The sequence below is a fragment of the Kogia breviceps genome, chromosome 11 (genome assembly GCF_026419965.1).
Source record: "Kogia breviceps isolate mKogBre1 chromosome 11, mKogBre1 haplotype 1, whole genome shotgun sequence".
In the NCBI taxonomy this organism is placed as follows: domain Eukaryota; kingdom Metazoa; phylum Chordata; class Mammalia; order Artiodactyla; family Physeteridae; genus Kogia; species Kogia breviceps.
Window position 1 is genome coordinate 49092024 of NC_081320.1, and position 24882 is coordinate 49116905.

Below are 24882 nucleotides of genomic sequence, written 5' to 3' on the forward strand. Positions count from 1 at the left end.
GGAGGTAGACATTTTAGGGCTGGTGTTAGTATAGTAGGTGCCTTCTTTCTTGTTCTGCTATGTGTGGCTTCCATATTCAAACTCAGCTCACAGTCTAAGATGACTGCCGAAGCTCCAGCTATTGTATCTTCATTTCAGATGGCAGGAAAGAGGATGAGGCACACTCCCTCCCTTTAGGAATGTGTGCACCAGTTCTGCTTTTAACCCATTGCCTGGAACATGGCAATACTTAGCTACAAGGGAGGCTAGCAAATGTTGTCTTTATTCTGGTTGGCCTTGTGCCCCATAAAAAAAAAGCAGTTCTTTGGAAGAAGGGGAGAAAAGCATCTCTGTCACCTTGCTGCATTCTTTTATTATTTCTAATAGCTTATTGTTTCTATATGGTATTTTATGTGGTTGATCATATTACTGCAAACAGTCCCAATTTTATCTCTTTCCTTCTGATTCTTCTATTTAATTTCTTCTTCCTTCTATTACAAATATTATTTTGTCAGCCAGGACTTTCAATATCATGTTAAACAGCAGTGGCAACCTTCTCTTGATCCCACACTTAAATGGAATGTGTTTAAAGTTAATCAATTAAAAATATTTTGCTGTACATTTTTGGTCCTTCATAAAGTTAAGTAAATTTCTTACTATTCCTAACGTACCTGAAAGTTTTTATTATTAATAATGATGCACATTCTCGAATGATTTTTCTCTCTTATTCTTTTTGAGGTGAGTTATTTGGATAGGTTTTCTGATGTTAAATCATACTTGAATTTCTAGAATAAACCCTACTTATTATGTTTTCATGATAAATGGCTAGGTAGGTAGCTAGACAGGTATATTCTAAAGAGAGGGAAATGAATCTAAAGGGTTTTCCTAGTTCACTGGAGTAAGTATGTTGGATTCGGTTAGCTAATATTTAGAAATTTTTGCATTTATGTTCATAAGCGAAATGAGCCTATTTTTAAACTGTCCATTTTCAGATTTAGGGTCTAATTCTGCTGTTTTTCTTTTTTCCTGTCTGCCTCCTCTTGCTCATGGTGGCTTTCTTCTTTTTTCTTTTTTAAACATCTTTACTGGAGTACAATTGCTTTACAATGGTGTGTTAGTTTCTGCTTTATAACAAAGTGAATCAGCTATACATAACATATATTCCTTTATCTCCTATCTCTTTCGTCTCCCTCCCACCCTCCCTATCCCACCCTTCTAGGTGGTCACAAAGCACGGAGCTGATTTCCCTCTGCTATGCAGCTGCTTCCCACTAGCTATCTATTTTACATTAGGTAATGTATATATGTCCATGCCACTCTCTTCGCCCCAGCTTCCCCTTCCCCTTCCCCGTGTCCTCAAGTCCAATCGCTATGTCTGCGTCTTTATTTCTGTCCTGCCCCTAGATTCTTCAGAACCTTTTTTAAAAAATATATTCCATATATATGTGTTAGCATACAGTATTTGTTTTTCTCTTTCTGACTTCCTTCACTCTGTATGACAGACTCTAGGTCCATCCACCTCACTACAAATAACTCAGTTTTGTTTCTTTTTATGGCTGAGTAATATTCCATTGTATATATGTGCCACATCTTCTTTATCCATTCATCTGTCGATGGACATTTAGGTTGCTTCCATGTCCTGGCTATTGTAAATAGAGCTGCAGTGAACATTGTGGTACATGACTCTTTTTGAATTATGGTTTTCTTAGGGTATATGCCCAGTAGTGGGATTGCAGGGTCGTATGGTAGTTCTATTTGTAGTTTTTTAAGGAACCTCCATACTGTTCTCCATAGTGGCTGTATCAATTTACATTCCCACCAACAGTGCAAGAAGGTTCTCTTTTCTCCACAACCTCTCCAGCATTTATTGTTTAGCCTTTTGGAAGAGTTTGAGAAGGATAGGTGTTAGCTCTTCTCTAAATGTTTGATAGAATTCGTCTGTGAAGCCATCTGGTCCTGGGCTTTTGTTTGTTGGAAGATTTTTTTTTTTTTGTGGTACGCAGGCCTCTCACTGTTGTGGCCTCTCCCGTTGCGGAGCACAGGCTCCGGACGCGCAGGCTCAGCAGCCATGGCTCATGGGCCCAGCCGCTCCGTGGCATGTGGGATCTTCCCAGACCAGGACACGAACCCGTGTCCCCTGCATCAGCAGGCAGACTCTCAACCACTGTGCCACCAGGGAAGTCCTGTTGGAAGATTTTTAATCACAGTCTCAATTTCAGTGCTTGTGATTGCTCTGTTTATATTTTCTATTTCTTCCTGGTTCAGTCTCAGAATGTTGTGCTTTTCTAAGAATTTGTCCATTTCTTCCAGGTTGTCCATTTTATTGACATACAGTTGCTTGTAGTAATCTCTCATGATCCTTTGTGTTTCTGCAGTGTTAGTTGTTACCTCTCCTTTTTCATTTCTAATTCTATTGATTTGAGTCTTCTCCCTTTTTTTTCTTGATGAGTCTGGCTAATGGTTTATCAATTTTATCTTCTCAAAGAACCAGCTTTTAGTTTTATTGATCTTTGCTATTGTTTCCTTCATTTCTTTTTCAATTATTTCTGATCTGATCTTTATGATTTCTTTCCTTCTGCTAACTTTGGGGTTTTTTTGTTCTTCTTTCTCTAATTGCCTTAGGTGTAAGGTTAGGTTGTTTATTTGAGATGTTTCTTGTTTCTTGAGGTAGGATTGTATTGCTATAAACGTCCCTCTTAGAACTTCTTTTGTTGCATCCCATAGGTTTTGGGTCATCGTGTTTTCATGGTCATTTGTTTCTAGGTATTTTTTTATTTCTTCAGTGATCTCTTGGTTATTTAGTAGCATATTGTTTAGCCTCCATGTGTTTGTATTTTTATAAACTTTTTCCTGTAATTGATATCTGGCCTCATAGCATTGTGTTCAGAAAAGATACTTGATAAGATTTCAATTTTCTTAAATTTACTGAGGCTTGATTTGTGACCCAGGATATGATCCATCCTGGAGAATGTTCCATGAGCACTTGAGAAGAAAGTGTATTCTGTTGTTTTTGGATGGAATGTCCTATAAATATAAATTAAGTCATGGTGGCTTTTTTCTTCATTTGTTTTGTAATTTGGATTGTGAGTTAATGTTTGGGCTCTCTCTTTGGGAATGCTAATGAGACCCGGGTTGAAGCCTCTATCTTCAATAAAGGATGTGCTTTTGCTTCCTGGTCCATGTGGGTTGTATATAAGCTCTATGAGATAACAAAAATCTCATATAGTACTCTTTTTTTTTTTTTTTTGGTAACCATAATAGTTCTTAGCACATCATTAGTCTCACTCCACTGTTTAGAAAAACTTGACAAACTTAACAGTAACAATATAAATGTATTGATATCATTTGTATATTGAAATTTGCATTTTGAAATGTGACTCCACATATAAAAAATTCTGTCTTTGTATACTTTGAAATCATAAACTAGTAAGTTTCACACATATTGTAGATTTATACATAACATCAATTACAATGATATTTTTAAGCTTATACATTTATTTGACTTCCCCATATTTTAAGTGTTGTAGTTATAAGGTATGCTTATGGTATTTATAAAAGCCCATTTGCCAACTTCATCCTTTTTATTTTTAGGGATCACCCTGCCAGTGTATAAGACAGTCCTGTGCACAAGAAATGTAGAAAAGGAAGTGATCACAAAAATGAGAGATAGAAAATATATAGGAGAAAGGAATATATGTGGAAGAAAGGAAATAGATATGTGTGAGAAAGGGAAAAAGAAGAAAGGAAGAAATAAATAAGGGTTTTAAAATTTTCCAAAGGAAGGAGTAAACAGGGTTTTCAAATGAAACATTTGATATTTTAATATTTATTCAAGTCACCAGGGGTATTTGCTAAAAAAAACAGACATCCAGGACCAGACTACAGAGATAATGAGTCAATAGATCTGACAGCAGACTCAGGAATCTAGGTTGGCCTTAGACAACCATTTAAGAAATACTGGAATAGGGTGAGCACAGAATTAGAAAATGACACATGGTGGGGACTGGAGACATGCCAATAACAACTGACAAGGGAGCAACTTCTGCCACAGGATGCTAACCCTAGCTATTTGGAGATCCTCTGAAGGATACTAGTGTATGTCTAGACTCAAAATCTCCTTCTGTTTTCAGTACCATCCACAGTATGTAAGATAACACTCTGACCAATGATATTCACCTGAGCCATAAAATGACCTCACAGTGAAAGAAATTAGAAACAGGCTTTCTAAAAAGTATCATCAACACATTCTTAAATGCAGTAAAATAGCCCACACTAGAAACAGAGCTGATTTTTCTCACATGAGGGATTCAGTGTGTTTAAATCATCACATAGTGACCTGGCTAAGGGAACATGGCCCACCTCCTGCTGATCACTATGTCCTGGGATAAGGATGCTGGCCTCCTTGCACTGCTGAACTCCAAAGAAGTTTCAAAACACTGAGGGGCAACGGGTACACAATCTGGGCACTATGAGAAGTCTGCAGCCCAGTTCATTTTCTTAGGTGGGCTTAGGATACAGGCTGAAATGATGGAGTAGGGCTAAAATCAGAAAGAGAAGAGGTAAGTGGTGTCAGGCTGAGTGTCACAATTACAGTTTAGGTGAAGGATCCATACCTTAAAATCACAATAATCAAGGAAAGCCCCAATATGACTGGAATAAGCCTGAAGGCTTATTGTTCACTTACTATGTCTCCTCTGAATTCCAGACCACTGTAGGTTTTAATCTTATAACTATGGGGGGGGGGGGGAGAGGAAATGATCTTGCTCACTTCAAGACCGTAAATCAACCCTAGGTCTCTCTAGTTGACTTGTCTATGGAAAATGGACTTTGGGTATTCTAAGTGGTTTTGAAAGTGTTTTTTTTTGTAGGGATGTGATATGTGATTTATCTTTCCTTGGTTTCTTGGTAGGAAGCAATTGTCATAAATTTCAAATAACGTGCAGAAATGCACCTTGTGGGAAAGAAGGTGGATTTTTGCTAGTGTATTTGCTTTTGTGGGCATCTCTGTTCAGGTTTATTAGTGATTACAGTTCCTTTCAAGTACAAGTGCGTGGCAAGTGTTAAGGTCTGTAAAATGATTACAAGACAGTAGGCAAGAAATTGAGAAAAAGCCATAGCTCCTGGGAATGAGCCGCAAGAAGATCTAGTAGTGAGTGCTCCCCAGGATTGCTGTCAGGGTACAAGGTGACGACGGTGGGCAGAGAAGTGGGAGCGGTGCAGGAGAGAGGGCTGGAGGTAGCTAATACATACATACACGCACAAAGCCCATATAGCTTCACTCATGCCAGGTTAAGAAGTGCCTTTTCCAGAAACTCAGTAAAGAAATGGTATGCATTCAGGAGCTGTTTCAACCTGTCCACACCCTACCCTGACTTCCCCAGAAAACAGGCAAACAAGGAGGCAAATGCCATTGCCAAGCCTCCGGTCTCTGGCGTCCAGCTCCCTCAGCTTCCAGAGCACAGCCCCAAAGGACGTCACACGGAGCTGTCTCCAAGAGTGGGCACTGCACCGACCTGAGGCAAAGTTTTGATCTGATTCACTCCAAATCTGTCTGCCACTCGAGAGTGGGGTTTGGCCGCAGGGGCTCCCCGGCAGCACCAGGCAGAGGCTGAACAGCAGCAGCAGTAACAGCCTGCAGGCTGAGTAAGGAGCCAGCCTCCGCCGCCTCCTCCTCCTGCCGGCGCGGAGTCGGCACCACAGCTAGTCCCTATCCCTGTCACGCCGCCAGCGCGGCCCCTCCGCCCCCCCACCAACCCCCGTCCCCCGCACGGCCCCAACCCTCTCACTGTTATTTGCTTGACTGACCCGAAATGGGTAGGAGGGAGGACCCGGGCGCCTGAGGGAGGGGAGGGCGTTGCCCCGCCCACTCCTTCCCCTCTGGCTCCCTGCGGCAGCTTCTCCTCCTCATTGGTCACACGCTTGCGTCCATCACCCCCACGCGGCCCCGGGATTGGCAGAAGGCGCACTTCGGGTCGAGGAGGGCAGAGTGACTCCGCCGGTCTCCGGAGCCTCATCTTTCCCTCCACCCCCCTTTTCAACGTCCACCCACCTCTCCCCAGCCCCCACTCCACTCCCTCCACCCTCCTCCAGTTCGCGGCAGTGTCCTTAGAAGACTCATTGGGCCAGGGGCGAAGCCAGCCGCCTATCGAGCCGCGCCGTCATTGGCCAACGCCCACGCCCGTCGGAGCGGCAGGCTTCGCCACTGGGTGGCTTCGCTCCGCTCCCCGCCCCCCCCAAAGCCTCGCCCTCTCAGTCGCCTCCTCCCCTCCCGGCTCTTCTACGGCCCCCATTCCCCTCCCGTCCCCGCCGCGTTTCCCCTGTCCAGCTGGGCGGGGACTGCTGTACGACTCTGTAAAGTCTGTGAGTCACTGCACAACCTATCAATCCAATTAAATGTCTTGAACGAGCCGAGCAGGCGGTGCTGCTGCTGCTGCCGCCGCCGCTCGCCCAGCCGCGGCCGCCCCTTCTCGCAGCGCCTCTCTGATCCATGGCTGTCTGTACTTGTTACGGTGTAACCTCCTCCTCCGCCTCCTCCGCCTCCTCCTCAGGAGCCGCTGCAACTTCCCCTCAGCCAGCCTCCTCCTCTGCTTGGGGACTGCAAAGGCATGGGATAGACCTAGAGCCACTTCTGTCTCCCCTCCAGCCCTCGCTCAATCTCCCCCCTTTAAATTAAAGTCTGTTCCTCGCTCCTCGTCGTTTTAGGGATTTATTTGTCAGTCTTTTATTCCCCCTGATTTTATTTTCCCTCCCTGGGGCAGGGGGGGTCGCAGGGGCCGGTGGGTTTATTTTAGGGAAGGGGCTGTCCCCCCTCCCCCCGTTTCTCCTTGTCCCTTTGCGGCCGTGACTTGATTTTCCTGCCCCTCTCCGCTCCCACCCCTCGAACTCAGCGTCCTGCACTCGAGTGACGCAGCGACACCCTCCGCCCACAGCCCAGACGTCCCCTCCCTCGCTGCCACCCCGACCCGTCTCGGGGCTGGACCCGGTGCCGACTTCACAGAAGGGTGAGTACCGTGTTGGGTTGGCGGAGGGGTGGGGGCGAATCTAGAAAAATGTTGTAGCCGGTCCACTCTGGGGAGGGCAGGGATCACGTTGTGGGCTGGAGGTTCCCGGTCAGGCGTGGATTTGAGGTGGCGACTGCCTCCCCCTCGCTCGCTCTTCCCCCGCCCCTCGACTCCTTATTCACCAGCCTTGCTGTATTTCTAGGTATTGCCAGACTTCCACCATCGGGGCATTATGTTTATAAAATGAGCTGTAATGGCATGCTTTCTTAGTGAGTGGTCATAGCGATGTGATCTGATAGACTGTATGACCTGCAAAAAGTGCAAAACGGCTAATGGGTAGGTTTTCCTCCAAATCAAAGTTAAACTTTTATTCAATAAAGGCAAAGTAAAAGGTATTTCTAATTTGAATGTCTGGAGATAGACCAAGAGAAGTCAGGTTGCCTTGTGGCATGGCTTACTATTTTTATTTTAAAATAGTTCTATAGGTTCCCTTTTGAAAAAAAAAACGTGAATTCAGTATTAACGTAAAGGTTATGAAGTCTTTGAACCTGTTGGAGGAAAGCAAGGTAAGATGGAAATCCAGCTTGACACTTCATCTTTAGCTCACCTCTATTCTAGCAAGAAATTAAAACACAGAATTTTTTATTTCTCCATCATTGGGCACAGTGGGGTGCACTAAGGACAAAAAGGGCTTTTTTTTCCTTTTGATATCCCTCTTTTGTATACTTGATTGCTCTTGAACAAAATTTTAATTTGGTCTCTTGGTTGTTGGCTGTTCAGAAGTACACATACTTGGCCATATATGCCTTATGAGAATCTTGCCCTATGCATCTTTAATATTTAATTTGAGATAAAACTAAAAATTATGAGAAATAGTTACTCAGACTTACCTTCTGAGGTCGCTTTTGAGAATTCAGCGTATTTTAAATGGTATTCCTCTTTTTGAATCAAGTTCTGGTCTAGTTGTCCACAAGATTCAAATTAGGCCAAGCCAAACATGTTTTGAAATATTAAAGTACAGGAAAGGCCTCTTAGTGGTTCATTCTCTCCTTCTCTTTCAGACTAACCAGAATAAGTTGTTGATAAATTTAATTGTAAAGAATAGACTGTTCCTGTACTGAAATCTGCCAAGTTTCTACAGAAAGATTTCTTTTTAAAGAGGAGAAATGTGTTTATGATCAGCCCAAAGTAGTAAAGTTGACTCAAATGTAAGTGCTGTCATAAGGAAATGCTTATCATAAGCTCCAAAACCTTGCAGAGTGTTTCAGGAAGACTTATACAAAGTCTTTTTGAATTGTTTAATAAATTTCATCATGTGGTCTTTTTCTTGAGTGTAAGACTGAATTATTGAGAGGCCTCAGAGCAGAGGGGAGCCATGCTGCCTGAGTTTGAATCTAGCCACCATCCCTGGATGGCTGACTGACCTTAGGCAGGTTTCAAACCTGGCCTGTGAGAGTTTTCTCCTGTAAATGGGAGGGATGACTTTTCATCTAAGGGTTGCCTTAAGGATAAGTGAGAGGGCACAAGGCACAGAGTACTTGCTGTTAGCTGCCCCATCATCATCATCACCATCATCATCATCCACTGAGAGGATGTGTGGTGTAGTGGTTAAGGGGACCTCCACAACCAGACTGTAGGTTCAGCTGCCAGCATTTCCTCTTGCTATCCTTGTGATCTTGGCCGAGGTAACCTCAGATTCCCCATCTATAAAGCGGGGATAATAGAACAATTTACTTCATAGGGTTACTGTGAGGTCGGAATGAGTTTGACTAGTATTTGCTACATCTTTTCAAGTTTAATTCTGTTTTGTTCCTGGTATGTCTTGAAACAATGGGTGACTATATTTTTTAGAACTATACTTTTTGTAAAGATAAAGAATTATTGCTGTCAATGAAATAAGCAGAGTTCTTATCCATATGCATGATGATTTATGGGATTTATACTTTTCAATAAAGTTTGTATGAGTTTTTATGAAAGTTAGTTATTGGATGAGTTGTTGATCACTCTTTCATTTAAACTTGCATAACCAAATATATATACCACTATTATAATGATACCTATCACATATTTGCTGTTATATGTGATTTTCTCCTCTACTAAACAGAAAGCTCTTTGAAGGTAAGAATAGTGTTTCATTCATAATTTAATCCCAGGTACCCAGCAGAGTACCTGGTATATAGATAGGCTTAATGAATGCTGTAGAATGAATTAAACAATGTTATTCTCAATTTGTTTATGAGTAGTTGAATGACATTGTAAGTGATATTATGGAGCATACTATTATTTGTGGTGTTGAGTTGAATTTTTATGTTCTCAATTCCTATTTTTGGAAATAAAGAGGGAATTATAACATGTTTAAGAAAATATTTTTCATTTTGAAGATTGAACTTAAAATATTCTGAAAAGTACATATCAAATATCTTCTTTTAATACCTGATGTGGCCATTATTTTACTGAAAGACTTTCTGACTCCCAAACTTCCTGTAACTAAGTTGGATGTTATTATCATTAATACAAATTAGATTTTGAATGTCCCAAATAATGATGTGATGTTATTATCGGCTTCAGAATTAATAATAATAAAGAGAATTTATCAAACCAACACTGTGGAAATAAAACGATATCATTTCCTTAAGGACCTAAGCTTTATTTCTCTTTCCATTCAAGAGTGAAATTCTTTCTCTTGAGCAGTCTTAATAAATAATTAGCTTTTCAAATAGGCGTAGTAAATAGTGTAATAGGAATCATAAAGAAGGTATATGTAATTAGTAAATAAAGCACTTTAACTTCACCACACACTTAACAGGCATTACACAATTGGGTAATGTATCTTTTTAAATAAGCAAAATTGATTGAGCCTGTGCCACCCTTTTCATTTATAGAATCATTCTGCTTTACTTGTCAATAAAACCAGTTTAATTACTGTGCCCTCTGAAATTCTAAAAATGCAAGAAATATCTTTCATGAAAGAGATACCCTCAGTAACAAAATCTGAAAACTAATCTCAGAAGTGTTACAGAGTTCCATAACATTGTTAAAACTTTTCAAATATGTGAACTATCTAGTACAATGTGGGTAATTTTGTATATATAATCCTTTGTCTAACCAAATCATCAGTTATCCAATTTAGTTGAGTATATTGCATTTTCACTGGCTAAAATAATTAATTTTTAAAAAGTCTCCCTTTTTTGTTCATACACTTTAAAAGCAGCTAATCTAAAATGAAACTTAAAAAAATTAATTTATAGGCACTTAGAAACTACACTTAAGTGTCTGGTCTGCAAGATGAAAGGTCTGAGTTTTTGCTTAATACATTTCAGCATGACATTATTTCTGTAGCTCATATCTCTTTCCTTTAACAGTTTTCATTTTGGTGAAGACATTTGAGTATTTATTGACATTTTACAGATGTATATAATGTCTTCAACTTTTAAAAAAGTGAAGTTTCTGATGAAGAATTGTCTGGAAGGAAGAGGAAGAGGAATATAAATAACCTTTAGGGCTTGTGATTTCTATCCTTTGTCTTTTAACATTAGGAAAATGGATAATAATATACTCTGTCAGTGATCAAAAGGAGAGGAAAATTATTTTTGTGTTATCTATTGACATAAACTTAGAATTAAAGTCCCTGGAGTTCTAGACTGAACCATGCTACCGATTGGCAGGTGACCTTGAGCATTACACTTAACCTCCAGGACGCTCCCTGTTCTTATCCTTTTTTTTTTTTTTCATCGTTGTTAGATTATAATTGCTTTACAATGTTGTGTTAGTTTCTGCTGTACAACAAAATGAATCAGCTATATGTAACCTATATCCCCTCCCTCTTGGGCCTCCCTCCCACCTTCCCCATCCCACCCCTGTGGTCCTCACAAAGCACCGAGCTGATCTCCCTGTGCTATATAGCAACTTCCCACTAGCTATCTATTTTACACATGGTAGTGTATATACGTCAATGCTACTCTCTCAATTTGTCCCACCCTCCCCTTCCCCCTGCGCCCCCACTGTGTCCAGAAGTCCGTTCTCTATGTCCTGCCCTGCCACTAGGTTCATCAGTACCATTTTTCTAGATCCCATATATATGTATTAGCATACATTATTTGTTTTTCTCTTTCTGACTTACTTCACTCTGACAGACTCTAGATACATCCACATCACTACAGATGACTCAATTTCGTTCCTTTTTATGGCTGAGTAGTGTTCTTATCCTTTCCGTGGGAAGAGGAAGGCAGTAACCCTGCCCTCCCTCACAGAGGACATTGTAGGGGTAAGTTGTAAGTGCTTTTTAAAAGCATTGGAGAAGGACAGGGTGCAAGCAAATACAAAGTAAACATTTGCATTTAGAAATGGACATTTGTTTGTCATTATTAAAAAATTGTGACTTTAGATCTTTTGTCTGAAGGGCATTTTTCCTTTTAACTATATATTTGTAGAGACTTCTTACTGGTATGTTCACAAGAAAGTATAAGGTACCTAAAGAGCCAAGAAACTTTGAAAGGGATTTTAAATGTTAACATCTAGTTTATTGTTTATTGTTATGGTATATCCTGGATTATAGCAGATGTTGATATTATAAGAACAAACTTTATGTATCTAGGAGATAATACATTTTATTAACTTAAAGCTTGTAAAACTTTCACGTGTGTTGCAGGAAAAAAGTGTTTAGATGTATTAGTTTCGTTAGCAGTATATTCAAAGAGAAAAATTAGATTATTTACTTTTAAATTTCAAAAGGATTTCTTGGCTAGAGGACCCCTCCTTACACTCAAGTTATTTTTGTACCTTGAATACAGTGAAATGTGCACATTTCAGAATATAGTGGCTTGAAGGATTTTATTTACTCCAGTGAATCTTTTATTTAGGAAGGTGAGTGAAGACAGGTATGGAAAGGCTATATTTTAAGAAACTAGTTTTTTTTCCCTCTTGTCCCTAAAAATGAGTTCTGAGTCTTTAGAAGTCAAAAAGCCCAGAGTTAGCACGTTATGTCAGTTTCTTTGAATTCAGCTTTCCCTCTCTCTGGTTATTAACAGAAGAGTTGTTAAAATCTTTTGATATTATTACTTTTTAAAGTGGAAATGAAATTCTAGTGTACTCAGAGTAAGATCTATTAAAACAAGTGGGACATACAAAGAAATATTTTTTGTTCCAACTAATGTTAAGTATAGTGAACAGGGCTTCCCTGGTGGTGCAGTGGTTGAGAATCCTCCTGCCGATGCAGGGGACACGGGTTCGTGCCCCGGTCTGGGAAGATCCCACATGCCGCGGAGCGGCTGGGCCTGTGAGCCATGGCCACTGAGCCTGCACGTCCGGAGCCTGTGCTCCGCAATGGGAGAGGCCACAACAGTGTACCACACACACACACACACACACAAAGTATAGTGAACAGTGATCCTCAAATGCAAGGTTGCTAAGCAGAAAGCAGCTTTTAAAAGTGTATTGTCCTTTTGTCCTTATTGTTCAACATCCAATTGATGAAAACTCAGAACGATCAGATTTCTTTTCTACTTTTGAATGTATAGTCCACACTGATGTTTATAAAGTTTTGTGTGATGTTACGTACAACTCTGTAGTATTGAATGTTTACTTTTAACATATTAAATAAAATGACCAAAACAGTCCACCTTTTATTTAAATTTTATCTGATTTTCACAACCTTCTTCCCTTTTTTCTGCCATTGTTTTTCAGTTTCCTTAATATTATCACTTGAATTTGTGTTTCTTTTAATGTGGCATCTTTCTCATTTTGCTCTTCTTTTCACATTGGTCTTTTTCCTTGATTATGACAGGTTTTTTTCTTTGCCTCTCTTTTGCCTTTGCCTCTGTTTAAGGCATGGAATAGGGGTTTTCATCTATTTCAGTCTGCTTTCATGGGACTGAGGCAAAGTCCTTCCATATAGAAAATTTGCTTTGCCTTATTTCAGAAGATGAGCTCTCTGATCATCTTATCTACACAAAACTTAAGGGGCCATTTTGTAAACCTAAAACCAAGTTTTAACTCATGTGAGGTGGTAAAAAGGGACAATAATGATGTGTTTATTATTTACTGCTTTTCTATTCATCTCTTTTTTGGGGGGTTAACCACAGAATTTTTTCTGTCCACATTACCTTGAAACATCTCAAACATCCAGGCTTTGTGTTGCTCGGCGTCCAGTGCTGGGCGAGCCCTGGCGGCATTCTGAGCTATGACCGTGGCCACCTGACCACGTGGGGGACGAGTGGGCCTGAGAACAGCACATTAGACATGAAGAGCAGGTCCTTTGTTTTGTTTTTAACTCCGTAAAACAAGACAAAACCTCAGACTTCGTCCACTGTGAGGTTTTCCAGGGTTCCCCATTGTTGAATGACTAATGTTCCTGGTGAAGTGACCATTAGCTTTATTGTCTTCCAGTGGCCTCAGCTCAAATGTATCCCTTTGAGTTAATTTTGTTTTGATTTTAAGACTTCTTTTCACTGAGAAAATCAAAGGGTATGAAAATGAATATGTATTTTTAAACAAAAGAGATTTACATAAAAATCCTTTGAGTAAAAAGATTTTCTAAGGACTCAAATCCATTGATTTGGAGAGAATGTTTAGTAGTTTCTTTCTTTCTTATTTTTTTAACATCTTTATTGGAGTATAATTGCTTTACAATGGTGTGTTAGTTTCTGCTTTATAACAAAGTGAATCAGCTATATGTTTAATAGTTTCTTAAAATACTTGACATTATTCAGACATTGAGTAGAAAACCTTTCAATTTGATTAAATGAAACGAATCCCCTTTTTGATTTACAAAACAAACAGTCCATTGTTACTTTTTATTTAAACAATTCAAATACAGGGTTAGATAAATTTCGTTTTGGAGTTGATTAAATAAGAGACTTTCCAGAAATTGTACTTTGTAAAATCTATGCCTCCTGGAAGAAGCTAGGTCTTTTTAAAAAATTTTGTAAACCTATATCCCATTCCTGACTTCATTCATTTATTCATTTCATTCAGCAGATTTATTGAGCACTTACTATATGCCAGCTACTCTTACGAGGCATATACATTATAGCAGTGAAGAAAAGAAACAAATATTATTGTCCTTGGAGAAATTACATTCTAAACTATTATGATGTGTTTAGAGCTTGTTATCTACTATTTTGAGTAGTGATAACTAAACACTGTGTAATAATGGTTTGAAAAAAAAGTCAAGATTTCTTCATATGGATTTTATACCTTTTAAGTTGGTACAAAAGTCTAAAACTGAATCCTGAAACAAAACTGCATTCAAATGGACAATTTTTATTTACATTTGAGTTGCAATATTAAAAACCTATAAAGTTGCTGATGTTTCCACCAGAAATCATGAAAGCATCCTCATTTATGAACCCTGGGAAACCTTACATTGGACATGGTCTGAAATTTCTCCTAGCTTTTCTCCTAGCTTTTCTCTACACCTTTGAAGTTGTTTTCTCACTTTGCTTTGTTTTCTTTGTGACAGAGCCTGAAAAAAACGTGTAACACTGAAAATTGCACAATGGAAATGTAGTCATCTCAGCTATATGGCACAATTAACAAGAAAATCTTAAGTTTCCTTTGTCTAGTGTACATAAAGAACTAATCTTTTGTTTCTGTGATTGTAAAAACTATGTAATTTCCTAAACAAATAAAACTCTTAGTGTACATTTTCACCTCAAATATTAAAGAAGATATATGTGTTTTTGTGGTACAAATAGCACAAGTATGATATAATATAATGATTTTCATTAATTATTTTATTTTTGTTCATAAATATTTAACACATGTCCCAAGTGCTTGGGGATATCAGAGACTAATAGACATGGCACCTGTCCATAACGGTTTTCACAGTCCAGTTGGGGAGACAAAAGATCCCCACATAAAAATTGTCTCTTGTGTTGGGCAATATGAGATTTAACTTGATGGATAGTCTGATGTAGGCCACTACAGTAAACAAGGTCAAATGGACTTGCCTTCTGGAAGTCCTGGCTGGCCTTCATGGGAATCCATCCTTCCTTTTTTTGTTTTTGTTTTTAATCCTTTTAAGTTTGGGAAAGATGGCCATCTTTGTGCCTTAGGCACCTAAGGGTAGAACAGTCCCTTTTCTAGCTACTGCAACTGCTCAGCAAGGAAGGAAAGGAAATGGAGTACATACCCTAGCCATTTATTATCAATACATTTGCTAGCTATCCCCAAGGGGAGCAGGGACTCTGAACCAAAAATAGAATACAAATGCCCCAACTTACCATGGTTCAGCTTCCAATGGTTCAGCTTTACCATGGTGTGAAAGTTCTATACATTCAGTAGAAAATGGAGCTGGAATTTTTAGTTTGGATCTTTTCCTGGGCTGACAGTATGCTACACGATCCTCTAGTGATGACAGTCACGAGGTAAATAACTAATAAACTTACAACTATTCTGTACCCGCACAACCATTCTGTTTTTCACTTTCAGTACAGTATTCAATAAATTACATGAGATATTCAATACTTTAGTATAAAATAGGCTTTGTGTTAGATGATTTTGCCTGATTGTAGGCTAATGGAAGTGTTCTGAGCATGTTTAAGGTAGGCTAGGCTAAGCTATGATGTTTGGTAGGTTAGGTGTATTAAATGCATTTTCGACTTACAGTATTTTCAGTTTACATGAGTTTATCAGGATGTAACCCTGTTGTAAGTTGAGGAAGATCTGTATATGGGCACACAATGGATATGGTTTGGGTTCTTGAGGACAAAAATTTTTCCAGAGCTTTGGGAAGGCTGGTACATCAGTGAGGACCCTGTACACAAGGGGAGTTCCCTGAAAAATGGAAGAAACACTGAAAGGGGAGGAAAGAAGTGGAGATGGAGACTTTTGATAGTTACTGAAGACACACTCTTTTTCCCTCAGTTTTGCCTGGAGCAGTCCTGCCTGTGAGATGGGCATGCCCTGGGCCTAATATGCCAAACTTAGGAAGTCTATATATTGATGTAATATGTAGGTATGATCTTTCTAAATTGTTTTGCTTTTCACTTAGCTGAGATTCCTGATATGTGTGTGTTTAAATTCTAAAATGTAATGTCATGTGACTATGGCTTTTGTTTTCATTTTCCTGCACATTTAAAAATATTAAGAATTTCTTTGTTTTTTGAGTATATTTGTTTATTTGGACCAAATCTAAGGTAGAATAACACAATATATGCTTGCCTGTTAGATTTAAATTAGGGGGAAAAAAATCTAAAGCCTTAATGTTTATTTTAGCTGTTGATGAAAGTATTTGGATACTTGTATGGAGACTTTTTTTTTTTAATTGTTTCTTTTCCGATAAACTGTATCTGTGCTAGAACCATCACATATCTATTTGATTTAAAGGCCACCTGGGATAGTTATGTTCATTACCTTGATTGCTTATGATTTCAAGGGTATATAGGTATGTCATGACTTATCAAATTATACATTTAAAATATATGCATTTATTGGATATCAGTGAAACTTTAGAGCCACCTAGGTTGTAAGGTATATTTTTCAAGATAATATCTCTATTGTAATATATATTTTTAAAGTTTGTCATTTATTTTTTATTTCTTTTAAAATTTTATCTACTGTTTATTTACCTCTATCCCATACCCCAGTCACATATATTTTAAGAAAGACAAATGGAACTGCAGAGACTCATGTGCCAGCTGAAATTTAGATATAGGACCTTAGAGAGATTTCTACTGTATGTAATGCTCACCAGAGTATTTTTAAGTAATTTGCACAAATTTGAATTTGGAGAATTGGAGTTGTGTATTTTTCAAGGAATTCTTCTTTCCTTATAGTTTAACAGATTGTGACTCATCTTTGGCATGGAGTAAAGAGCATGATTTTAGTAGGACTTTTTTTTAAAAGAGATTAAATGGCTTAATGCTTCTCCTTAAATATTGTTCCTTTTTTTAAACTGCATTTTTATAAATTAAATTTTGGCATGTTGGACCATAGAGTCTATGGATAGATTTGTTTAGGGAATAACCAAGTCTGCTCCATTCTTCTTGCCCTCGTGGTCTTGAGCACAGCACAGAAGGCTTCATTATCGATCTGTTATAGAGTCCTGGCCTAATTTTAATTGAGTATTCCTTATGTCATCCAGTGTGTGTTTCAGAGAAATTTCTTCATTGTTGGAGTTAATGCTTATGTTAACTTTAAAACGGCAATTTGTGTGTGTGTGTGTGTGTGTGTGTGTGTGTGTGTGTGTGTGTGTGTGTGTGTGGCCATGCTGCATAGCATGCGGTATCTTAATTCCCCGACCAGGGATCAAACCCCCGCCCCCTACAGTGGAAGCGTGGAGTCTTAACCACTGGACTGCAGGGAAGTCCCTAAAATGGCAATTTTTTATGAATAAAAAACATTACAGAAAAAAATTTGAGTTGTGTTTTTGGGATTGGGACGGACTGTCAGGGTATTAATGAGTTGTGCCTTGCAAGCTCAGGCTCCTTCTACCATAAGAGGGCCACATTACAATCACTCATCCCCAGGCCACAACCCAGGGTGAGGCCCTGGTTTCAGTATTTTTGAAAATCCTCAACTTATTCCAATGTACAGCCACACTGTGCTCTGCAGTGCTGTATCTCACACCATATTCCCCACACCCAAACTTTCTGTTGTAAAACTTTTCAACTATGTAGAAACCTTGAAAGAATAATTCAGTAAAGACCCATATTTCCTACACCTGGATTCAGTAATTATTAACCTTTTGCTTTATTTTGCTTTATGACTCTCTGTCTCCCTTTCTTTATATGTATAATTTTTTGTACCATGTGAAAGTAAGTTTTAGATATCATGACTCTTTACCATTAAATATTTCAATATGCATCTCCTAAGAATGACATCTTCCTACATAACCACAGTACCATTATCACACCTAAGAAAATTAATAATAACTTGGAATGCTTTTCAAGAGCTCAATTTCATTTATTAAAGATGTATGAATTCACATTCTGCTAAAAGTTAAATGCATATGCAGTGAGAAGTTCTGCAGAATATGAAATTCTGGGCATTTTTGCTAAAGATATGTTTCTTATCTGTGTTTGCAAGTAAGGCCACTACTTCAAACATTTTTATAAGGTAAATGCCTTTTCCTATGTATGGCGAGGTAAGATCCTTTCTAGATCTAATGTCGCATGATCATATCATGAGAAAAAAAATTTATCAAAGTTCATGCCACAGTGTGGTTTAGTGGAAAAAGCCCCATTTTGAGCCAGAACAATGTTGGTTCAAATTCTTGCTCTGCCACTTACTGCAGGTGACCTTGGAGAAGTTGAACTCATGTATCAGGATGCTTTTAGAAACCACCCTCAAGCTTGCTGGAATCATCAGGAAATTTATTATTTCACAACAAATCCAGAGCTATGGCAGGCTCCAGGGTTGTTCAGTTCTGTAGCTCAGGTTCTTAGCATCTTTTGGCTTTCAGCTGGATTCCTTGCTGGCTCCCACGTCTGTTTTGGCTCCTTCCTCAAGCTCGTTCACATGCTTATGTTATGGGATTCAGAGGAAGTCAGAAACCTCCACAGGTGTGGACTGTCAGTCTTTCTGTCTGATTGGGCATCTCTGCCCACATCTGGACCAGAGGGCTGGGGTTCTCTTAGGGAGAGGAAGGGAGGAATTAATGTCGGGTATACCACTAACAGTGTTCATTACTTCTCTCTAAGTCTCTGCTTTCCTCGCTATAGAATAGGAACAGTGATAATCTACCTCTATGATTATTAATTGGTATACAACAGGTAAAGCAACAATACACAGCTGATTTTAATAAATGCTAATTCCTATTTTTTCTTCTCTCCTTTTCATCTTATGGAAAATTCTCTTCCTTTGACACTGCTACACTCCATTCTAGTAAGTATATGTAAGTGATTCTCTCAACTGGTCTTTTACCTGTCCTCTAACCTCAGTATCTAGGGCATAGCATTTTTAAAAAATAAATTTATTCATTTTATTTATTTATTTTTGGCTGCACCGGAACCTCACCGCTGTGTGTGGGCCCTCTCCAGCCGAGGCCAGCAGGGGCTGCTGCTCGCCGTGGCACGCTGGCCTCTCACTGTGGTGGCCTTTCCCACTGCGGAGCGCGGGCTCCAGGCACGTGGTCCTTAGCAGTTGCGGTGCGCAGACCCAGCAGTCGTGGCGCGTGCGGACTCAGTAGTTGTGGCACACAGGCCCAGCGGCTCTGCGGCACGTGGGATCGTCGTCCCGGACCAGGGCTCGAACCCATGTCCCCTGTATTGGCAGGCGGACTCTGAACCACTGCGCCACCAGGGAAGCTCTAGGGCTATATAGCATTTTATGTGAATTTTGCACTTTGGTCAGGTACCCTCCATTAATCTATCTTGGCCCTTCTTATTTTTTCTTATATCTTTCAACTTTATATTATTCCAAAGCTAGGGAAGGGAAACTGTCAGCAGTGTGCATATATTAATCAAGAGACAGATCAAATGGAAACAAAAATCTCTTTAATTTCACTATTAGTAAAAACAACAGCTTTGAAATAGATTTTTTTCCTTTATTTAAAAGAAATGCACCATGACCTTTGGAAAAGTCAGCAAAATAAAGCACTATATTTGAAATACAGTACCTTATTTGTCCAGGATAGACCGGGTCTTTGATATTTTGGGAATATCTAGTCTTATCATGGTAGGTTAGCCAGGCTTATCATGGCAGTTTAGCCACTCTGGTTTCTCTACAACGTACTTTCTAAATAGAATTGTGTCTGATTTACATGTAAGTCTTTTCTGGATTGTTTGATCTTGAGCCCTCTCTCACCCACCGTGAGAAAGTAGTCTTTTTTTTTTTTTTTTTTTTTTGCGGTATGCGGGCCTCTCACTGTTGTGGCCTCTCCCGTTGCGGAGCACAGGCTCCGGACGCACAGGCTCAGCGGCCATGGCTCACGGGCTTAGTTGCTCCGCGGCATGTGGGATCTTCCCGGACCAGGGCACGAACCCGTGTCTCCTGCATCGGCAGGCGGATTCTCAACCACTGCGCCACCAGGGAAGCCCCGAGAAAGTAGTCTTTTAAAGATGTGTTTTCCAGTATGTGTGCACACTGGTGGGTCTTTGTTCACGCATGCCCTTCTCAAAATATGTAGAGGATTGTCATATTTTCCCCCTATGGAATTTCTAAAGCACTCCTGAATCACCTGTGAAGCCTGCAGCATTGTCACAACCCAATCATGTGGGAAGATCTTCACCTTTAAAAAATATTTTCTTCCTAAATGATGGGATCACTCTTGAAGGAGAGCTACTGATTCTTCTTGACCCCTCAAGTAGACTGTTTGATTTCTGCCAACCTCCATGGAAAGAACAGAAGAAGGGTGAAAGGGTGAAAGTCTTGTGTCTCTCTTGACTTGGAAGATGCTAAGTCTTGGCTTGTCCCTAAATTTTCAGTTACAGTTTTTTTACTTTGTCTTTCATTTTCAGGTTTAGTGTTGATGAGGTACCTATTGCTCTAGTAAGCTCTGTGAATACTGAAAATACTCAGATTTTGAATGGTTCCATCCATAATTCAAAGCTTCTGCTGGCATGAATTGTTTTGAGCCAGAGGAATACTTTTTAAAAGAACTATTTAAGTGCTTCCCTGGTGGTGCAGTGGTTAAGAATCTGCCTACCAATGCAGAGACACGGGTTCGAGCCCTGGTCCGGGAAGATCCCACATGCTGCGGAGCAACTAAGCCCATGTGCCACAACTAATGAGCCCACATGCTGCAACTACTGAAGCCCGTGCACCTAGAGCCTGTGCTTCACAACAAGAGAAGCCACTACAATGAGAAGCCCGTGCACCGCAACAAAGAGTAGCCCACGCTCACCACAACTAGAGAAAGCCTGCGTGCAGCAACAAAGACCCAACGCAGCCAAAAATAAAATAAATAAAATTTTTTTAAAAAGAACTATTTACATATGTTTTGATGTTTCTTATGTATCTCAAATGAAAGTTCTGTAAACTTTAAATTATGAAGCAGTACAATGAAAGCAGAATTCTGAAATAAATTGTATTTTATTAAAGAAGCCAGAGAAGGGACACTGTGGCTATAATCTTAGTTAAAAGTGCTAGAGTTTGGGGGAAAAAACGTTAGAACATTGTATTGCATTTCCTCAAAGTGCTGTTGGTTACTTTTAAAAAGGGTGACATAAGACTGTAACTTGTGAAGCTTGGTTTTGTTTGGGCAAATTTTTAATTTTAGTACCTTGCAGAAAAGTTTAGTGGACAAGATTCCCTTTGCTGTGTAACAAATGTTTTTGCTATTTAGCTAAGGTTTACTACCAGTGGCTCAGAGGCCGAAAGGAAAAGTGAAATGGCTGTTGTTTCCCATCTAATACTAGATTTTATTTTTATTTCTACTACCCAGTGTCAAAAGAAGAAATGAAAAGAAAGTAAAGATCAAGATCCAAAAGCTCAAACTAAAATTTAATTTCCTAACTAGAATAAGGCTGGCTGGTTTTGCCATGATGTGAAAAGTCATCCCTAGGAAACATTTGTTAATAGCTAAACAGTTGGCCATACTGATTGCTGGGATTAGTAGTTCGATTGGGATGTACTCCTGTCGTCAGATACTCAATCAGGCAGGTAAAAACCAATCAAGGCTAAGCTGACTCAACTTCTTTTTTGCCTCCCTACAGAGAAATGTTTCAACTATGCTTCTTGCCCCTACTTTTTAGTCTCCCTGAGAGAATGGAACAAAAGTCCAAGTGACAGTGGGTTGGAGAGCAGTGCATTATCTGCCTCTTATTATGCAGGACTTATATACTCTAATGATAGAATAATTGCTAGAGCTTTGTTTTTCTTTCTTGATTCTATCATTTCTGTGTTGCCTTGGGAGCTTCTCATGGGCGGGGTCAAAAGTTGTATGGAATGGATTCTAAGGGCAAACTGCTTTTGTCCCATGTCATGTATTGTTTTCATTTTCAGTAAGAAGTTCTTATTTAGGCTGAAAAATTGTATCATGACCAACAAAAAAATGTTGACCAGCTAAGAAAAGTATATTTACAGTAGCTTTGAGAAAGCTATTTGGAAAAGAGATTATACTTAAAGATTATTATTTCTGAAAGACCCATATACCATGGAGAAATTTTCCAGCCATGAATCCATTTTGCTTATTAACCATTCGTGCCATTCAGTCTGTGAATCTTTAATTATATGCTATATATTTGAGCATGAGGCATTTGGGGACACTTACTGGTCAACTGAGTTTTGAGAAATTTTTTAAGTTGCAGCCGGACAAAATCAAACGATAGTTTGAGGGTATTATTGGAATTGTATTATGGTTGAAAATTTTGATTGTTAGAAAATTTGTCTGTAATTAGCCATAAATTTAGTTTTATTGTGGACCAAGTCGTGGACTCTGCTGGAGATGCAGAGTCCTAACTTAGTGTGAAGAGTCCTAACTTAGTGAGAAAACGTTCTGGTTACAGGGACCCTCCTGTCTTCTCAGCACTGTTGTCGTGTTCCACTTCAACCCATTTCACATGTTGTGGCTAATGTAGTGACTGCTGGGTGGTAAGTGCACTAGATCAACAGGGGTCATAAGTTTTTGGTTTTGTTTTTTGCAGTACTTATACATCATAAGAACAACATGGTGAAAACTGAAGCATTTTCTATTTGGATTAATTTCACATCACCAATAGAGATACAAAGCATTTGACCCTTTATTCTTTTTTTTTTCTGTTTTCCTCTCACCTGATTACTGGATGGGGAGATGGGCAAAGAATTGATGTTGAGGGGAGGTGATGGAAGAGAGGTGCTGTTGCTACCACTTTTTGTCCATCTGTGTAATCTACTAATCATTTCATGTGGTCTCTGGCAACTGTTCTGGTGACAAGTTTTACTTCTTTTGGAGAAACTGTGATTTTTATTTTTGAATAATTGTATGAATAAGAAAATGGTTTTTGTTTGTTTGTTTGCGGTACGCGGGCCTCTCACTGTTGTGGCCTCTCCCGTTGCAGAGCACAGGCTCGGGACACGCAGGCTCAGAGGCCATGGCTCACGGGCCCAGCCACTCCACGGCATGTGGGATCTTCCCGGACCAGGGCACGAACCCGTGTCCCCTGCATCGGCCGGCAGACTCTCAACCACTGCGCCACCAGGGAAGCCCAGAAAATGGTTTTTTTTTTTTTTTTTTTTTTTGTGGTATGCGGGCCTCTCACTGTTGTGGCCTCTCCCGTTGCGGGGCACAGGCTCCGGACGCGCAGGCCCAGCAGCCATGGCTCACGGGCCCAGCCGCTCCGCGGCATGTGGGATCCTCCCGGACCGGGGCACGAACCCGTATCCCCTGCATCGGCAGGCGGATTCCCAACCACTGCGCCACCAGGGAAGCCCAAGAAAATGGGTTTTTAGGGCTTCCCTGGTGGCGCAGTGGTTAAGAATCCACCTGCCAATGCAGGGTACATGGGTTCGAGCCCTGGTCCAGGAAGATCCCACATGCTGTGGAGCAACTAAGTTCATGCACCACAACTATTGAGCCTGTGTTCTAGGGCCCGCGAGCCACAACTGCTGAGCCCACGTGCCACAACTACTGAAGCCTGTGCACCTAGAGCCCATGCTCTGCAACAAGAGAAGCCACCACAATGTGAAGCCCGCGCACTGCAACGAAGAGTAGCCCCCGCTCACCACAGTTGGAGAGAGCCTGTGCACAGCAATGAAGACCCAATGCAGCCAAAACGAACTAACTAACTAAATAAATAAATTTTTTAAAAAAAGAAAATGGGTTTTTAAAAACAGATTTCCTATTTCCTAAAATAAAGTGGGAAAGGACTGCTGTGAGGCTGAGAAATCTGGAGGCCAGGAGACAAACAGTGGGTGCTCAAAAAATGCAGCTCCGTGCCCTTGGGGAAAAATATAAAATAAAATGTGGAAGCCTTTTCTTTTGTTCTTCTGCTTCATCTTATATTAGCCATTTGCTTGTAAACATTATTGGTGTGAGAATTCCTCTTTTGAAAGCTTTCAAGTTGTTTTTCTGTCCAAGTTGTTGGCATTCTACCTCGCAGTATCCCTGCTTCTTATTTGAGGAATACAAAAGGAGATGCACTTTAAACTATTTATCCTTTAAATTTTGAATACTGAATGCAGGTATTAGTGCAAATTCAGTATGCCATTATGTGATGGGGAAAAAGAAAAGACATGTTTATGACTAGGAAACAGTTCTTGGCAAAGAGAAGTTTTGTCTTGTTCCATCAGTTACTGAAATGGAGCTGAGTTTACTTTTATTATGTATGTCTTTGAAGTTGAAATGATTCAGTAGTCATTTGTAAGCACTAGAGTAGTGAGTTCTTGGGAACGTTTGTACTCCCAAGGAGGCAGTTTGTGAAGCAAATGTATAGTGAGTAAGTATATTGTGACTTTTTTGACTAGCTTGCTACAGAGCAGATGATGTTTTGGTATACTAGAGCACAGCAGTTAAGCCACAAGGTGTCAAGTGGAAACTCAGGCACCTGGTCAATCCAGTTATCAGTTTCTACTCTTCATATGCTTTCATTTTCTTGGTGTGTATTTGTAATTGCTTTAAAGTGATCCTGTCAATTTGACAATCAGAAAGGGTAACAGAAATAAAGTCCAAATAGTTGATTTTAGAATTTTAAGTAAGTTGTAACAGGGGAACATATGAAGTATGAGGATAACCATCAATTTGATTTTTCTTACTGTTCCTCTTGCTTATCTCCTTGACTGACAAGTTGACTGCTCCACTTTATGTAAAGTTTTATTTCTTTTAAATTAAAAATAAATGTTCATGAACTTTGTATTGACTCAGGATGTGTGATGCTGTGTTTTAATCACTGCTCTGTTCAGTCAGTAAAATTCCTATACTTTTAAAATATCCCTGACTCTCAGGTTAGTACTGCTACTAGGTGCTGCCATTTTGTTGTCATTGTTTTGCATCATCATTGACTTGTGTGATCAGGTGTCTTTCACCACATGAAGGAATGAAACTG

The 24882-nt window shown here is 39.7% G+C and overlaps 1 protein-coding gene across 1 annotated transcript in view; it reads left to right on the forward strand.

Annotated features, from left to right (window-relative positions):
• The first annotated feature begins 6349 nt into the window (after positions 1–6349).
• The window catches only part of SERTAD2 (SERTA domain containing 2), a 115806-nt gene continuing 97273 nt past the window's right edge, over positions 6350–24882 (forward strand). The window contains exon 1 of the mRNA XM_059078770.2: positions 6350–6979. The gene's annotated coding sequence lies outside the window, so the exon portion shown is untranslated. The remainder of the gene's footprint in view (positions 6980–24882) is intronic.